The sequence below is a fragment of the Camelus ferus genome, unplaced genomic scaffold (assembly GCF_009834535.1).
Source record: "Camelus ferus isolate YT-003-E unplaced genomic scaffold, BCGSAC_Cfer_1.0 contig2929, whole genome shotgun sequence".
Taxonomy (NCBI): Eukaryota; Metazoa; Chordata; class Mammalia; order Artiodactyla; family Camelidae; genus Camelus; species Camelus ferus.
This window is the reverse complement of record NW_022588384.1, coordinates 1,004-15,278: the sequence shown is the minus strand read 5'-3', so window position 1 is coordinate 15,278 and position 14,275 is coordinate 1,004. Positions and strand designations below refer to the sequence as shown.

Genomic DNA, 14,275 nt, shown 5'->3' with positions numbered 1-14,275 from the left:
GGTGTAAATACGCCTTGTATGGTGGATTTAAGATTGGTAATCCAAATGCTAACATCTCTGTAGTGAATATTTGTCAAATCCGAGATACATGAAATGTGTTTGGAACACAAAATGTCATGATGAGCACATCTATGTAAATTACCTGTCTATTGGGTAGAACTCGCTCCAAGAGAATTTTTCTGCAAAATCTGCCTCACTTTCATATCTAGCGTAGGAAAAATCTTCGAAATATGAGAAAATGCTTCTAAGTGTCAATATGACTTGATTGGTAGATGAAAGTCCGGTAATCCACATGTTAACAAGTGTTTAGTAATATTTTTCAAACCGTACATGTAGCGCGTTCGAAAACAGAATATCACGGTAATGAAACTATGTAAATTAGAATTCTATTGGGTAGAACTAGCTAGAATAGAATATTTCAGCGAAAATTGCTTGATTCTCGAATGTGATGTTTGGATAAAGATGCGAAATGAGAGAAATATTTGTAGGTGTAAAGATGCCTTTATGTTGGAAGAAAGTACGGTAATCCACATTTTCACAACATATTAAAGAATCTTATTTCTAATCCGTGATGTATGTATCATGTTCGGGACGTGGAATTTCACGGTGATTGAAACAATGTAAACTACTTGTCTATTTGGTAGAACTCACTTCAAGAGAAATTTTCTGTGAAAACTGCTTCATTTTTGAAAACTGGCGCTTGGAAAACGCTGCAAAATCTGAGAAAATACTTCTTAGTATCAATATTCAATGTTTGTGATGAAAGTTTGGTAATCCACATGCTAACAACTCTGTAGTGAATATTTGTCGAATCCGAGATACATGAAGAGTGTTCGGAACACAGAATATCACAGTGAGCGAATCTATGTAAAATACATTTCTCTTGGGTAGAACTCACTCCAAGAGGTTTTCTCTGCGAAATCTGCCTCATTTTTGAAACTGGCATTTGGAAATATCTTCAAAATCAGAGAAAATGCTTCAAACTGTCAATATGCCTTGTATTGTGATGGAAGTTCATAAAGCCACATGCAAACAAACCTGATGTGAATAATTGTAGAAAGCCTATGCATGTAGTGTGATCGTCTGACGGAAATATCCGGAGATGTATTCTATGTAAATTTCATGTCTATTGGGTAGAACTCGCTTCAAATTTTTTCTGGAGAAAAGAGCATAACTTTCAAAACTGGCATTTGGAAAAGGCTGCAAATTCAGAGTTAATTTTCTACGTTTAAATATGCCCTTGTATGGTGGATAAATTTCTGTAATACCATGTACATATCTCATTAAAAATGTTTGTCAAATCCGAGAGTATGTAGCGTTTTCGGGAATTGGAATGTCCACTGTGAGGGAAACTATGTAAATTACATTTCTATAGGGAAGTACTTGCTGCACGAGAATTTTTGTGAATCTGCCTCATATTCAAAACTGGCATTAGGAAAACCTTGTGAAATATGGGAAAGTGCTTCAAGTGTCAATATGGCATTTATGGTGGGTGAATGTTAGGTAATTCTTATGCTACCAATTCTGTAGTGAATATTTTTCGAATCCGTCATGCGTGTAGGTATTTTGGAACACGGAATTTCACGCTGATGGGTTCTACGTAAATTGCATGTCTATTGGAGAGAACTCGCTCCAAGAGGTTTTCTCTGTGAAAACTGCATGATTTTAGAAACTGAGATTAGGAGAAATCTACTAAATCAGAATAAAACTTTCTATGTATAAATATACATTGTCAGGAAGATGAAAGTTCGATAATACAAATGTTCACAACTCATTAAAGTATGTTTGTCAAATCCGTGAAGTATGTAGTGTGTTCGGAAATTGGAATGTCAGTGTGAGGGAAAGTAGGTAAATTACATTTCTATTGGGAAGCTCTTGCTCCACGAGAATATTTGGCAAATCTGCCTCATTTTCAAAACTGGCATTAGGAAAATCTTTTGAAATATGGGAAAGTGCTTCAAAGTGTCAATATGGCATTTATGGTGGATGAATGTTAGGTAATTCTTATGCTACCAATTCTGTAGTGAATATTTGTCGAATTCGTCATGCGTGTAGGTATTTTGGAACACGGAATTTCACGCTGATGAATTCTACGTAAATTGCATGTCTATTGGAGAGAACTCGCTCCAAGAGGTTTTCTCTGTGAAAACTGCATGATTTTAGAAACTGAGATTAGGAGAAATCTACTAAATCAGAATAAAAGTTTCTATGTATAAATATACATTGTAAGGAAGATGAAAGTTCGATAATACAAATGTTCACAACTCATTAAAGTATGTTTGTCAAATCCGTGATGCATGTTACGTGTTCAGAACACGGAATGTCACGGTGAGTAAAACTAGGTAAATTACATATCTTTTGTGTATAACTCGCTCCAAGAACATTTTTCCGCCAACACTGCCTCATTTTCTAAACTGGCGTTAAAACTAACCTGTGAAATCTGATAAAATTCTTCAAAGTGTCAGTAAGCCTTGTGTGGTGGATGAAAGTGCTCTAATACACATGCTAACAACTCTGTAGTGAATATTTGTCGAATCCGAGATACATGTAGTGTGTTCAGAACACGGAATTTCATGGTGATCGAATCCATGTTTATTAAATGTCTATAGGTTAGAAACTGCTCCAAGAGGTTTTTGCCGTGAAATCTAACCTCAGTTTCGAAACTGGCGTTTTGAAAGCTCTGTGAAATTAGAGAAAAAGCTTCTAAGCATCAATATGCCTTGTATTGTGATGAAAGTCCTGTCATCCTCATGCAAACAACTCTATAGTTTATTTTTGTCGAATCATTTCTGCATGTGGTGTGTTCGGTACACTGTAATTTCACAGCGTGGGAATCTATGTAATTTACGTATCTATTGGGTAGAAACACGCTCCAAAAGTTTATTTCCTTTGAAAACTGCCTGATTTTCGAAACTGCTATTAGGAAAAAGCTGCGAACTCAGAGTTAATGTTTCTATGTGTCAATATGCCTTGTATGGTGGATGATAAGATCTGTAATACACATGTACATAACTCATCAAAAATGTTTCTCTAAATCCTTGATGTATGTAGCCTGTTCGGAACACGGTCTTTCTCAGTGAGGGAAGCTATGTATATTACATATCTATTGGTTAGAACCCTCTCCAGGAGAGTTTTACTGAAAATCTGCCTCAGTTACGAAACTTGGTGTTATGAAAACGCTGTGAAATCGACATTAAATATTTTAAAGGTGACAATATGTATTCAATGGATAATTAAAGATCGGTAATTCACATGCTATCAACTCAGCAGTGAATATTTGTTGAATCCTTGGTGCATGAAACTTTTTTTAGGAACACGGAATGTTGCGGTGATGGTATCTGTGAAAATGAGATGTCTATTGGATGGAACATGCAACAAGAGGATTTTTCTGGGAAAACTGCCTGATTTTCAAAACTGACGTTAGGAAAATTCTGCGAAATGTGAGTAAATGTTTCTAGGTGAAAACATGTCTTGTAAGGTGGATGAAAATTTGATAATCCACATGCTCACACTCATTAAAGAATGATTGTCGAAACCTTGATGCATGTAACATTTTCAGGACACGGAATGTCACTGTGATTGAACTACTTAAATTACATATCTTTTGGGTAGAACTGGCTCCAAGAACATTTTCTGTGAAATCAGCCTGATTTTCCAAACTGGCGTTAGGAAAATCCTGAGAAATCAGAGAAAATGCTTCTAAGTGTGAATATGCCTTGAATGGGGAATTTAAGTCCGGTAATCCATGTAACCAACTATGAAGGGAATACTTTTCGAATCCGTGACTTATTTAGCGTGTTTGGAACACGGAAATTCACGGTAATGAAACTATCTAAATTAAAATTCTATTGGGTAGATCTAGCTTGAAGAGAATTTTTCTGTGCAAATTGCATGATTTTCGAATTTGACGTTTGGATAATACTGCTAAATGAGAGTAAAAACTTGTAGGTGTAAATATGCCTGGTATGGTGGATGTAAGATTAGTAATCCAAATGCTAACATCTCTGTAGTGAATATTTGTCGAATCCGAGATACATGAAATGTGTTCGGAACGCAAAATGTCATGATGAGCACATCTATGTAAATTACCTGTCTATTGGTAGAACTCGCTCCAAGAGCATTTTTCTGCAAAATCTGCCTCATTTTCAAATCTGGCGTTAGGAAAAATCTTCGAAATATGAGAAAATGCTTCTAAGTGTCAATATGACTTGATTGGTGGATGAAAGTCCGGTAATCCACACGTTAACAAGAGTATAGTAAATATTTTTCAAACCGTGATTCATGTAGCGCGTTCGAAAAACAGAATTTCACGGTAATGGAACTATGTAAATTAGAATTCTATTGGGTAGAACTAGGTAGAATAGAATATTTCAGCGAAAATTGCTTGATTCTCGAATGTGATGTTTGGATAAAGCTGCGAAATGAGAGAAAATATTTGTAGGTGTAAAGATGCCTTTATTTTGGAAGAAAGTTCAGTAATCCACATTTTCACAACATATTAAACAATCTTTTTTTATTCTGTGATGTATGTACCATGTTCGGAATGTGGAATTTCACGTTGATTGAAACAATGTAAACTACTTGTCGATTCGGTAGAACTCACTTCAAGAGAATTTTTCTGTGAAAACTGCTTCATTTTTGAAACTGGCGCTTGGAAAACGCAGCAAAATCTGAGAAAATACTTCTAAGTATCAATATATAATGTTTTGTGATGAAAGTTCAGTAATCCACATGCTAACAATTCTGTAGTGAATATTTGGCGAATCCTTTATTCATGTAGAATGTTCGGAACACGGAATGTCACGGTGAGTGTACTACTTAAATTACATATCTTTGGGTAGAACTGGCTCCAAGAACATTTTCTTTGAAATCAGCATCATTTTCCAAAATGGCATTAGAAAACCTGAGAAATCGGAGAAATGCTTCTAAGAGTGAAGATGCCTTGAATGGGGAATTAAATTACGGTAATCCACGTAACCAACTATGAAGGGAATACTTTTCGAATCCGTGACTTATTTAGCGCGTTCGGAAAACAGAAATTCACGGTAATGAAACTATGTTAATTAGAATTCTATTGGGTTAGAATTAGCTAGAATAAAATTTTTCTGAGAAAATTGCTTGATTCTCGAATGTGATGTTGGACAAGCTGCGAAATGAGAGAAAATATTTGTAGGTGTAAAGATGCCTTTATGTTGGATGAAAGTTCTGTAATACACAATTTTACAACATGTTAAAGAATCTTTATTGTAATCCGTGATGCATGTACCATGTTCGGAACGTGGAATTTCACGGTGATTGAAAAAATGTAAACTACTTGTCGATATGGTAGAACTCACTTCAATATAATTTCTCTGTGAAAACTGCTTCATTTTTGAAGCTGGCGCTTGGAAAATGCTGCAAAATCTGAGAAAATACTTCTAAGTATCAATATTCAATGTTTTGTTATGAAAGTTCGGTAATACACATGCTAACAAATCTGTAGTGAATATTTGTCGAATCCGTTATGTATGTAGATTTTTCGGATCACGGAATGTGATGGCGTTGAAATTTATGTAAATTACATTTAACTAGATTAGAAATCGCTCCAAGAGATTTTTCCTGAGATAACAGCCTGATTTTTCAAACGCGTTAGGAATAAGCTGCGAACGGAGATTAATCAATTTTAGGTGTAAATATGCCTTGTATGGTGGATGAAATTTCGGCAATCCACATACTAGCAACTCTGTAGAGAATATTTGTCGAATCCGAGATACATGAAGAGTTTTCGGAACACAGAATATCACGGTGAGGCAATCTAGGTAAAATACATGTCTCTTTGTTAGAACTCAATCCAAGAGATTTTTCTGCGAAATCTGCCTCATTTTCGAAACTGGCATTTGGAAATTCCTTCAAAATCAGAGAAAATGCTTCAAACTGACAATATGCCTTTTATTGTTATGGAAGTTCATAAAGCCACATGCAAACAAACCAGATGTGACTCATTCTAGAAAGCCTATGCATGTAGCGTGATCTTATGAAGGAAATTTCCGGAGATGGAATCTATGTAAATTTCATGTCTATTGGGTAGAACTCGCGCCAAAAATTTTTTCTGGAGAAAACAGCATGATTTTCGAAAATGGCATTTGGAAAAGGCTGCAAATTCAGATTTAATATTTCTAGGATTAAATATGGCTTTTATGGTGGATGAAAGTTCTGTAATACACATGTACATAACTCATTAAAAATGTTTGTCTAATCCGAGAATTATATAGAATGTTCGGGAATTGGAATGTCACAGTGAGGCAAACTATGTAAATTATATTTCTATTGGGAAGTAATTGCTCCACGAGAATTTTTTGTGAATCTGCCTCATTTTCAAAACTGGCATTAGGAAAATATTTTGAAATATGGGAAATTGTTTCAAAGTGTCAATATGGCATTTATGGTGGATGAATGTTAGGTAATTCTTATGCTACCAATTGTGTAGTGAATAATTGTCGAATCCGTCATGCGTGTAGTTATTTTGGAACATGGAATTTCACGCTGATGGTTCTATGTAAATTCAATGTCTATTGGATAGGACTCGCTCCAAGAGATTTTCTCTGTGAAAACTGCATGATTTTAGAAACTGAGATTAGGAGAAATCTACTAAATCAGAATAAAACTTTCTATGTATAAATATACATTTTAAGGAAGATGAAAGTTCGAAAATACAAATGTTCACAACTCATTAAAGTATGTTTGTCAAATCCGTGAATTATATAGCGTGTTCAGAAATTGGAATGTCACAGTGAGGGAAAATATGTAAATTACATTTCTATTGTTAATTACTTGCTCCACGAGGATATATTGCGAATCTGCCTCATTTTAAAAACTGGAATTAGGAAAATATTTTGAAATATGGGAAAGTGCTTCAAACTGTCAAAATGGCATTAATGGTGGATGAAAGTTCGGTAATCGTTATGCTACCAACTCTGTAGTGAATGTTGAATCCGTGATACATGGAACCTTTTCAGAACACGGAATATCACGGTGAGTAAAATTAGGTAAATTACATATCTTTTGTGTATAACTCGCTCCAAGAGCATTTTTTTTCCAAATCTGCCTCATTTTCTAAACTGGCGTTAAAACTAGCCTGTGAAATCTGAGAAAGTTTTTCAAAGAGTCAGTAAGCCTTGTATGGTGGATGAAAGTGCTGTAATCCACATGCTAACAACTATGTAGTGAATATTTGTCGAATCCGAGATGCATGTAGCATGTTCAGAACACGGAATTTCACGGTGAGCGAATCCATGTAAATTACATGTCTATAGGTTAGAAACTGCTAAAAGAGGTTTTGCAGTGAAATCTGCCTCAGTTCGAAACTGGCGTTTTGAAAGCTCTGTGAAATCAGAGAAAAAGCTTCTAAGCATCAATATGCCTTGTATTGTGATGAAAGTCATGTCATCCTCATGCAAACAACTCTATAGTTTATTTTGTCGAATCTTTTCTGCATGTGGTGTGTTCGGCACACTTAATTTCACAGCGTGGGAATCTATGTAATTTACGTACCTATTGGGTAGAACACGCTCCAACAGTTTTTTCCTTTGAAAACTGCCTGATTTTCGAAACTGCTATTAGGAAAAAGCTGCGAACTCAGAGATAATGTTTCTATGTATCAATATGCCTTGTATTGTGGATGAAAGTTCTGTAATACACATGTACATAACTCATCAAAAATGTTTCTCTAATCCTTGATGTATGTAGCCTGTTCAGAAACACGGTCTTTCTCAGTGAGGGAAGCTATGTATATTACATATCTATTGGTTAGAACCCTCTCCAGGGGAGTTTTACTGAAAAATCTGCCTCAGTTTCGAAACTGGTGTTATGAAAACGCTGTGAAATCACAGTAAATGTTTAAAGGTGACAATATGTATTCAATGGATAATTAAAGATAGGTAATTCACATGCTAACAACTCAGCAGTGAATATTTGTTGAATCCTTGGTGCATCAACAGTTTTTTAGGATCACGGAATGTTACGGTGATGGTATCTATGAAAATGAGATGTCTATTGGATGAAACATGCAAAAAGAGTATTTTTCTGGGAAAACTGCCTGATTTTCAAATCTGACGTTAGGAAAATTCTGTGAAATGTGTGTAAAAGTTTCTAGGTGAAAACATGTCTTATAATGTGGATGAAAATTAGATAATCCACATGCTCACACTCATTAAAGAATGATTGTCGAAACCTTGATGCATGTAACTTGTCCAGAACACGGAATGTCACGGTGAGTGTACTCGTTAAATTACATATCTTTTGGGTAGAACAGGCTCCAAGAACATTTTCTTTGAAATCAGCCTCATTTTCCAAACTGGCGTTAGGAAAACCTGAGAAATCTGAGAAAAAGCTTCTAAGTGTGAATATGCATTGAATGGGGAATTTAAGTCCAGTAATCCACGTAACCAACTATGAAGGGAATACTTTTCGAATCCGTGACTTATTTAGCACGTTCGGAAAACAGAATTTCACGGTAATGAAACTATGTAAATTAGAATTCTATTGGGTAGAACTAGCTAGAATAGAATTTTTCGGCGAAAACTGCTTGATTCTCGAATGTGAAGTTTGGATAAAGCTGCGAAATGAGAGAAAATATTTGTAGGTGTAAAGATGCCTTTATTTTGGAAGAAAGTTCGGTAATCCACATTTTCACAACATGTTAAAGAATCTTTTTTCTAATCCGTGATGCATGTACCATGTTCGGAACTTGGAAATTCACGGTGATTGAAAAAATGTAAACTACTTGTCTATTCGGTAGAACTCACTTCAAGAGAATTTTTCTGTAAAACTGCTTAATTTTTGAAACTGGTGCTTGGAAAATGCTGCAAAATCTTGGAAAATACTACTAAGTATCAATATTCAAAGTTTTGTGATGAAAGTTCGGTAATCAACATGCTAACAAATCTGTAGTGAATATTTGTCGAATCCGTTTTGCATGTAGAATGTTCTGAACACGGAAGGTCACAGTGAGGAAATTTATGTAAATTAACTTTCCATAGGTTAGAAATCGCTCCAAGATGTTTTTCCTGAGATAACAGCCTGATTTTTGAAACTGGCGTTAGGAATAAGCTGCGAACTCAAATTAATCAATTGTAGGTGTAAATATGCCTTGAATGGTGGATGAAAGTTCGGCAATCCGCATACTAACAACTCTGTAGAGAATATTTGTCGAAACTGAGATACATGAAGAGTGTTCGGAACACAGAATATCACAGTGAGCGAATCTATTTAAAATATATGTCTCTTTGTTAGAACTCAATGCAAGAGATTTTTTCTGCGAAATCTGCCTCATTTTCGAAACTGGCATTTGGAAATTCCTTCAAAATCAGAGAAAATGCTTGAAACTGACAATATGCCTTGTATTGTGATGGAAGTTCATAAAGACACATGCAAACAAACCTGATGTGAATAATTGTAGAAAGCCTAAGCATGTAGCGTGATCGTATGACGGAAATATCCGGAGATGGAATCTATGTAAATTTCATGTCTATTGGGTCGAACACGCTCCAAAAATTTTTTCAGGGGAAAACAGCATGATTTTCGAAACTGGCATTAGGAAAAGGCTGCAAATTCAGAGTTAAAGTTTCTAGGTTTAAATATGCCTTGTATGGTGGATGAAAGATCTGTAATACACATGTACATAACTCATTAAAAATGTTTGTCAAATTCGAGAAGTATGTAGCTTGTTCGGGAATTGGAATGTCACTGTGAGGAAAACTATGTAAATTATATTTCTATTGGGAAGTACTTGCTCCACGAGAATTTTTTGTGAATCTGCCTCATTTTCAAAACTGGCATTAGGAAAATCTTTTGAAATATGGGAAAGTGCTTCAAAGTGTCAATATGGCATTTATGGTGGATGAATGTTAGGTAATTCTTATGCTACAAATTCTATAGTGAATATTTGTCGAAACCGTCATGCGTGTAGGTAATTTTGAACACGGAATTTCACGCTGATGTGTTCTATGTAAATTGCATGTCAATTTGATAGAACTCGCACCAAGAGGTATTCTCTGTGAAAACTGCATGATTTTAGAAACTGAGATTAGGAGAAATCTACTAAATCAGAATAAAACTTTCTATGTATAAATATACAATGTAAGGAAGATGAAAGTTCGATAATACAAATGTTCACAACTCATTAAATTATGTTTGTCAAATCCGTGAAGTATGTAGCGTGTTCGGAAATTGGAATGTCAGTGTGAGGGAAACTATGTAAATTACATTTCTATTTGGAAGCTCTTGCTCCACGAGAATATTTGGCGAATCTGCCTCATTTTCAAAACTGGCATTAGGAAAATATTTTGAAATATTGGAAAGTGCTTCAAACTGTCAATATGGCATTTATGGTGGATGAATGTTCCGTAATCATTATGCTACCAACTCTGTAGTGAATGTTTGTCGAATCCGAGATGCATGTAACCTGTTCAGAATACGGAATGTCACGGTGAGTAAAACTAGATAAATTACATATGTTTTGTGTATAACTCGCTCCAAGAAATTTTTTCCACCAAATCTGCCTCATTTTCTAAAATAGCGTTAAAACTAACCTGTGAAATCTGAGAAAATTCTTCAAAGTGAAAGTAAGCCTTGTATGGTGGATGAAAGTGCTGTAATCCACATGCTAACAACTATGTAGTGAATATTTGTCGAATCCGAGATACATGTAGTGTGTTCAGAACACGGAATTTCACGGTGATCGAATCCATGTTTATTACATTTCTATAGGTTAGAACTTGCTCCAAGAGGTTTTTGCCGTGAAATCTGCCTCAGTATTGAAACTGGCATTTGGAAATCTCTGTGAAATCAGAGAAAATGCTTCTAAACATCAATATGCCTTGTATTGTGATGAAAGTCCTGTCATCCTCATGCAAACATCTCTATAGTTTATTTTTGTCGAATCTTTTCTGCATGTGGTTTCTTCGGTACATGTAATTTCACAGCGGAGGATTCTATGTAATTTACGTATCTATTGGGTAGAACATGCTCCAACATTTATTTCCTTTGGAAACTGCCTGATTTTCGAAACTGCTATTAGGGAAAAGCTGCGAACTCAGAGTTAATGTTTCTATGTGTCAATATGCCTTGTATGGTGGATGAAAGATCTGTAATACACATGTACATAACTCATTAAAAATGTTTCTCAAATCCTTGATGTATGTAGCCTGTTCGGAACACGGTCTTTCTCGGTGAGGGAAGCTATGTATATTACATATCTATTGGTTAGAACCCTCTCCAGGAGAGTTTTACTGAAATATCTGCCTCAGTTTCGAAACTGGTGTTATGAAAACGCTGTGAAATCAGAGTAAATGCTTTAAGGTGACAATATGTCTCAATGGTTATTAAAGATCGGTAATTCACATGCTATCAACTCAGCAGTGAATATTTGTTGAATCCTTGGTGCATGAAACTTTTTTTAGGAACACGGAATGTTACGGTGATGGTATCTGTGAAAATGAGATGTCTATTGGATGGAACATGCAACAAGAGGATTTTTCTGGGAAAACTGCCTGATTTTCGAAACTGACGTTAGGAAAATTCTGCGAAATGTGAGTAAATGTTTCTAGGTGAAAACATGTCTTGTAAGGTGGATGAAAATTTGATAATCCACATGCTCACACTCATTAAAGAATGATTGTCGAATCCTTGATGCATTTAAATTGTTCAGAACACAAAATATCACGGTGAGTGAAATACTTAAATTACAAATCTTTTGGGTAGAACGGGCTCCAAGAACATTTTCTGTGAAATCAGCATCATTTTCCAAACTGGCTTTAGGAAAAACCTGAGAAATCTGAGAAAATGCTTCTAAGTGTGAATATGCCTTGAATGGGGAATTTAAGTTCGGTAATCCACGTAACCAACTATGAAGGGAATACTTTTCGAATCCGTGAATTATTTAGCGTGCTTGGAACACGGAAATTCACGGTAATGAAACTATGTAAATTAAAATTCTATTGGGTAGAACTAGCTTGAATAGAATTTTTATGCGCAAATTGCATGATTTTCGAATTTGACGTTTGGATAAAACTGCGAAATGAGAGTAAATACTTGTAGGTGTAAATATGCCTTGTATGGTGGATGTAAGATTGGTAATCCAAATGCTAACATCTCTGTAGTGAATATTTGTCGAATCCGAGATACATGAAATGTGTTCGGAACACAAAATGTCATGATGAGCACATCTATGTAAATTACCTGTCTATTGGGTAGAACTCACTCCAAGAGCATTTTTCTGCAAAATCTGCCTCATTTTCAAATCTGGCATTAGGAAAAATCTTCGAAATATGAGAAAATGCTTCTAAGTGTCAATATGACTTGATTGGTGGATGAAAGTGCGGTAATCCACATTTTAACAAGAGTGTAGTAAATATTTTTCAAACCGTGATTCATGTAGCGCGTTCGAAAAACAGAATTTCACGGTAATGGAACTATGTAAATTAGAATTCTATTGGGTAGAACTAGCTAGAATAGAATATTTCAGCGAAAATTGCTTGATTCTCGAATGGGATGTTTGGATAAAGCTGCGAAATGAGAGAAAATATTTGTAGGTGTAAAGATGCCTTTATGTTGGAAGAAAGTACAGTAATCCATATTTTCACAACATATTAAAGAATCTTTTTCTAATCCGTGATGCATGTACCATGTTTCGGAACTGTGGAATTTCACGTTGATTGAAACAATCTAACTACTTGTCGATTCGGTAGAACTCACTTCAAGAGAATTTTTCTGTGAAAACTGCTTCATTTTTAAACTGGCGCTTGGAAAACGCTGCAAAATCTGAGAAAATACTTCTAAGAATCAATACTCAATGATTTTGTGATGAAAGTTCGGTAATCCACATGCTAACAAATCTGTAGTGAATATTTGTCGAATCCGTTATGCATGTAGAATGATTGGAACACGGAATGTCACAGTGAGGAAATTTATGTAAATTACATTTCCCTAGGTTAGAAATCGCTCCAAGAGGTTTTCCTGAGATAACAGCCTGATTTTTGAAACTGGCGTTAGGAATAAGCTGCGAACTCAGATTAATCAATTGTAGGTGTAAATATGCCTTGTATGGTGGATGAAAGTTCGGCAATCCGCATACTAACAACTCTGTAGAGAATATTTGTCGAATCCGAGATACATGAAGAGTGTTCGGAACACAGAATATCACGGTGAGCGAATCTAGGTAAAATACATGTCTCTTGGTTAGAACTCAATCCAAGAGTTTTTTCTGCGAAATCTGCCTCATTTTCGAAACTGGCATTTGGAAATTCCTTCAAAATCAGAGAAAATGATTGAAACTGACAATATGCCTTGTATTGTGATGGAAGTTCATAAAGCCACATGCAAACAAACCTGATGTGACTAATTGTAGAAAGCCTATGCATGTAGCGTGATCGTATGACGGAAATTTCCGGAGATGGAATCTATGTAAATTTCATGTCTATTTGGTAGAACTCGCTCCAAAAATTTTTTCTGGAGAAAACAGCATGATTTTCGAAACTGGCATTTGGAAAAAGCTTCAAATTAAGAGTTAATGTTTCTAGGTTTATATATGCCTTGTATGGTGGATGAAAGTTCTGTAATACACATGTACATAAGTCATTAAAAATGTTTGTCAAATCCAGAAGTATGTAGCGTGTTCGGGAATTGGAATGTCACTGTGAGGAAACTATGTAAATTACATTTCTATTGGGAAGTACTTGCTCCACGAGAATCTATTGTGAATCTGCCTCATTTTCAAAACTGGCATTAGGAAAATCTTTTGAAATATGGGAAAGTGCTTCAAAGTGTCAATATGGCATTTATGGTGGATGAATGTTAGGGTAAATTTTTATGCTAACAAATTCGGTAGTGATATTGGTCGAATCCGTCACGCGTGTAGGTATTTGGAACACGGAATTTCACGCTGATGGGTTCTATGTAAATTGCATTTCTATTGGATATAGAACTCGCTCCAAGAGGTTATCTCTGTGGAAAACTGAATGATTTAGAAACGAGATTAGGAGTAAATCTACTAAATCAGATAACTTTGCTATGTGTAAATATACATTGTCGGAGATGAAAGTTCATAAACAAATGTTCACAACTCTTAAGTATGTTTTGTCAATCCATGAAGTATGTAGTGTGTTCGGAAATTGGAATGTCAGTGTGAGGGAAAGTAGGTAAATTACATTTCTATTGGGAAGCTCTTGCTCCACGAGAATATTTGGCGAATCTGCCTCATTTTCAAAACTGGCATTAGGAAAATATTTTGAAATATGGG

At 35.4% G+C, this 14,275-nt stretch overlaps 1 long non-coding RNA gene across 1 annotated transcript; it reads right to left on the bottom strand.

The window, feature by feature from the left end:
• Positions 1 to 708: 708 nt before the first annotated feature.
• LOC116662511 lies at positions 709 to 7,992 on the bottom strand. The gene is made up of 3 exons (XR_004318473.1): positions 7,867 to 7,992; positions 7,186 to 7,188; positions 709 to 719 (listed from the first exon to the last, which is right to left on the bottom strand). It is a non-coding gene; the product is annotated as an uncharacterized LOC116662511 (long non-coding RNA).
• Positions 7,993 to 14,275: the final 6,283 nt, after the last annotated feature.